Source organism: Cynoglossus semilaevis, chromosome 17 (assembly GCF_000523025.1).
Source record: "Cynoglossus semilaevis isolate Cse_v1.0 chromosome 17, Cse_v1.0, whole genome shotgun sequence".
Taxonomy (NCBI): Eukaryota; Metazoa; Chordata; class Actinopteri; order Pleuronectiformes; family Cynoglossidae; genus Cynoglossus; species Cynoglossus semilaevis.
In genome coordinates, this window is record NC_024323.1 from 8,584,104 (window position 1) to 8,589,079 (window position 4,976).

At 40.3% G+C, this 4,976-nt stretch overlaps 1 long non-coding RNA gene across 1 annotated transcript in view; it reads left to right on the forward strand.

The window, feature by feature from the left end:
* The window catches only part of LOC103393001 (uncharacterized), a 210,601-nt gene that overhangs the window by 145,165 nt on the left and 60,460 nt on the right, over window positions 1-4,976 (forward strand). The window contains exon 7 of the long non-coding RNA XR_522971.3: window positions 3,483-3,685. This is a non-coding gene — a long non-coding RNA (uncharacterized LOC103393001). The remainder of the gene's footprint in view (window positions 1-3,482; window positions 3,686-4,976) is intronic.

Genomic DNA, 4,976 nt, shown 5'->3' on the forward strand with positions numbered 1-4,976 from the left:
TTCTGCATGTGTGCTCAACGCTCCCCTTTTCCTGGGCTTTGTTGGGCCAGGTGTGCCTATTCTCAGTGCAGTGCCCAGGGAACCGTGAGAACGCAATCACTGGCCCTTCTCTCACTCCTCTATCTGATTTATTTCAGCCTCCGTGGCATTTCAGCAAACAAAGTTAGCGCTTAGTATTGATCTGAATCTTTCCCGTTTCCCAACGCTGCTCTCTGCCCTTTTGTTTTCCCCAGGTCTGGGGTGGCTGCTTTAAATCAGGCCTTCTTGACGTTTGCTTAATGTCTAATTAGCCATGGGTGGGCATGGTCTTTGATTATAGGAAGTGCCTGGGGGTGGGGCTGCAAAGACGACTGAATTTTGACAAAACACTCCAGACTGATCAATCATTGGCTGACACATTGTTTTGTCCTTAATTTCAGACTGCCTGCTTCAAGGATGTGTCTTGTTGCTCGCCTTATATTGAATTGAAGTGATGCAGCTTCCTCTGACCCACATATCTGCCACTTTTCTAGGTCCTTGATGCGTGTCTTTAGATCCACTTACGTTGACTGCAGGGTTTCCTACGAGCGACTCATCAATCTGCAGTGCACTGAGTCAACACTGGTAGATGAACCACATAATTAGGGTTGGCAATTGTACTGTAACTCATCAAACAAGTGAAGTAGCAGTGCTTCTTCCTGAGAACTAATTTATGAGTTAGAATAAAACACAGTGTCACCCAGTTGTTTTGAATGATGGATTTCCACGTCATCTAAAAGCTGTAGATACTAAGTATTCAGTTTAATCAGTTTCACGCCTCCTCCTTTTCCAGCTTTCAAGGTTTTTTTTCCCTCTATCCTTAAAACTGGCCAGATGGCCGGAAAGTTGACTTGATTCAAATTTGGTAGTCCCTCCCAGCTCCCCTGACAACGCTGCCACTCCTACACCTCCTTATCTTCTCTCTGGAGATCACTGCATGCATAATAATGGAAGAGAGTGGAAAAACAAAGAACAGCTGATGTACTTTAAAAAAAACAACCTCCTGGTAAAACTACATTTGGCATTTTCTATTTCTTTTCTTATGAAGATGCCAACTGGTGTCTTTGACCCTGAGACAAATGTTTGAAAGAGAAGACCAACTGTGAAGGTTGAGTTTGCAATATTGTGCCGTCAAGTGTCCTTGCACTTTAATGGTGGAATTCAGAATGGAACTGATGATGACAGTTAATACAATGTAAGCATCAAATTATAATTCATTTCAGGACAGACAAAAATGTGCTGTATATATCTGATTTTAAATTTCTTTATTGGAAAAATACCAGATCTATTATTTTAGTTTTTTAAAGACATTTTTAGATTGGATTTTGATTGATTATTTAAAGAAAACTATTTCCATTAAAATCAACTCTAAGTGTGTCTTAATTTGGAATGACAAAACAGATGACTATTCAACATCAAACTATGAAAAAAGACAACTCCTTAGAAAAATTTTTTTTTAATGTTGACTGTAAAAAATTATTGATATAATTGAGAATTTGATGCCAAGTAAACTTGGAAATTCTTCAATCACCAGTAACTACAGGTAATAAAAAGACTGTGGATCTCCTACTAATGCTTAATTTCCGGTGACTTATCTAACAATTTAAAAAAATTGAAGGAAATCTCTGAGCCAGTGAAAAATCAAAAAATTATTCTTTGTCCAATTGCTTGATCCTACAGTTTTTAGTTGTGCAGAATTTCTTGTTTTAAGAATTAGTCATTGTACAACCTCAGACACATATGTGTTGCAGTAACACAATAATATTCTTCCTGCATTTCGCTGCCTACTCAACCTGCCATCCCACCTGCAGCTCACACTTGAGTGGCCACCTTTCATCTCACCATTCTCCACCAACTGAGACCTCACAATGACAGAGTAATGTCCCTTATTACAGCCCTCATTAAGGTGAGGGTCATGGGTCAATCAGCAAGTCACAGGACATCAGGCTGTCATTAAGGCTAATTGTTGGCTTGTGATCCTCCCAGCTAGAAATTTCAGGGCCTCTACCTTACATTACTTTTTGTTTTTATGTATGTGTGGTGAACACCAGTGACTGAAACCGTAGGCTTTAAGACATCCAGTCGCTGTTTAAACCTCTGACATCACCGTTTTTATGTCCTAACAGACCTTTGGGATCGGCAGCTATCTCAATTCATCTCATTGCAGCTCTGTCTTTTAAGCAACCCCATTTTCCAAAAAAGAGAGCGTCCACTTTAGTAGTCCCCACTATGTTGCCATCTGAGAAGGAAACTGAATATAAATCCCTAACAATGGGCAGGGTGCTGGGGGAATAGGGCCAAACAGCCATTTAGCAGGTGCTCCAACGTGGTCTTCACACAGTTCCCACACATATCACTGAAACTAGTGGCCTGCCCAAGAGAGTACCCCTGAATCACCAGCCAAGATCAAGTAGCGATCAATTAATGTGAGAACAAGGCGTCCGCTGGGGGGATGTCCAGTGTCCCACCCTCACCTGCTTTGACTCATAGACGTGCCCATTTGCAACTCTATCTGTGTGGCTGCTTCACGTCAATGCATGTGTGGCTGGGGGGATGGAGATGTTATCGGGGCGACTGTGAGAACCGACACTGGCATTTTCACCGGGGCAACCTTTATTTGTCAGAGTGTGGACCGATTCACCATGCTGTGATGAGGTCACCTGGCCCAGCAGCAGGGGGTCACTCATTGTTCACCTGAAACCAGGGTGGGACGACAAAAAAAAAAAGTCAGAGCTTGAAGAGGAGCACGAGACTATCTTCATGAAGAGTTTAAATTCAAGCTATGTGGAAAATAATTCATATTATGTAACGTGACTTTGGCGTTCGTTGACAGCTTTATGGACACCAGCTTGTGTTTGACATTCCTTTCCTATCTGTTCTAACGAAAAACATGTTTGCTCGTGGGTGAGTGCAAATAATATGCCAGCATTGATCAGTGAGGGTGACTCTGCTAATTGCATTCTTCTCCCAAAGCAAACAGACTTAATACTGGGTACTGATAAGGCCGGGGAAACAAAACTGTCTGCCAACAAAAATTAGTCAGAGTGACATAAAACATTTAGAATAAACACCATTTCATGTAAAGTTGAAATGATTTGAAATCCAAGGCATTGTGACAATAGGGAAAAGATTAAAAAGTTAACATTTTAATGGGTTTCTTGATTACCATAACTTGTAAACAGAATCAAGCAGGAACTCTGGGTATACAGGAAGTATTTCTCAGCAGTTGACAGACAATTTGGACCTGTGATCTGTAAAACAAAAACCTCTGTAAATGAAAAACGAAAAGTCCACAGAGTGGGTTTTATCCTTACAGGCTAAACTAATGTTTAGCGATTAAATGGCTGGAACAACATTGCAGCTGATATATGTTTAACTCATATTCTACTCAAACAACATCAGCTCTTCACTAATTAAATGGCTTCCTTCTCCTAATTGTTCTCCCTTCTCTTTTACCTTCACAGTTACTAGAGCACGGAGTGATGGACAACTAACCTGCAATTACTGTGACCAGACAGGCTCAGCGAAGGAGACTCTAATCACTGTTATCATCCAAAGAGGAAAAGAAGAAAAGGAGTGATGAGTTGAACCTGCTGCCCCCGCCCCACACCACCCCCACCTGCTGGCCAAAGGAGGATCACAACAAGTGTCCTGCATGAGCACATGGGTAAGTCCAATAGTCAAAGACAGATGTATGGTTGTGAAGACACATTTCTCTGGGGTGACATATTTGATCAGTTCATGCTTGAGGTGAGGTTTTTAAATCCACAAATTTGATATCAGAAGATTACAATATTAACCAAAGAAATGCAAAGAAATACTGTCAAATATTGTTCTAACTCACTCTAATTTTTTCTTTAACTTTTTCAAATTTTTAACTTTACCCAAATTTGAAAGAACATTAGAAAGTAACTTATCAATTGGCTTTAGAGGAATCAAAGAAATCCCCCAATATTTGACAAAGAAGGAACTCTCTGATGGAAACAATTTCTGCAGGAGTAATAAGACTTAAATGAAGGATATGTAGAAAAATACATTTTTTATTGATTTTTGTTGATGTTGGTGTGATCTCATATGATCTACCTATGTGGTTGTTGTGATAAAGAGTCATTCAGGACCCTCCTTGCTTTTTTTAATATACACCTACAAACCTAAAACTCTTGACCAGTGTTAAATATCTGAGAGATACAATCAATTTCATTCACTGAAAACCACATCACCCACTAATATTGCCATAACAGCTCACCCAACAGTTGAATCAATGTGTTCATTTCTACATTAATAAGCCCAATATATTTAGTTTTCTGTTTTCTTTGGGGGAGCTAATTTAATTTCTCAGTTCATTTAGATTTATAAGGCTCAGGCAAATGGAATATACATATACTTACTTTTTTTTTCTGAAAGGGCAGTTTTATGGCAACAAAAACAGAATCTGTGGTCTTAACAGTCCAGGTTTGATGCAACGCCTGTGGAACCTTTTATGCAACCTGGCGTCCAGGAGCCTTATAAAAATATTTTACTTTCCACCCTTTTGAGCTGTTTTAGTCCTTGTTGTAGGAAAAAATGCTAGCTCCCGAAAAAAGAACCTCACAGATGAAGAAAAAAAAATTCACAGGGTCAAATGTCCTGAGTGGGCCATTTGCCAGGTCTGCTCCACAAGCAGGATGGTTGCACACAGCCTGTCTACAGCATCTAGGTCCAGCAAAAACATATGAAAACAGAAACAAATCCCACCATGAGAGCTCGCACCAGTGAGAATATAAGAGGCTGTTTGAGTGCAGGAACACAGTAGATCGCCCATGAAGATTAGCTCCTGTGTTACAGGGGCATCGTTTAAATCTCGTTCTAATTGGCAAGGGAATTTGATTTGACTCATGCACTGTGAGAGGCCAAAGCTCATTATTGCTGGCCAGTTAATGCCTAAACAGAGGTTGAGCAGGATTTCCTTCAGGGGTGCC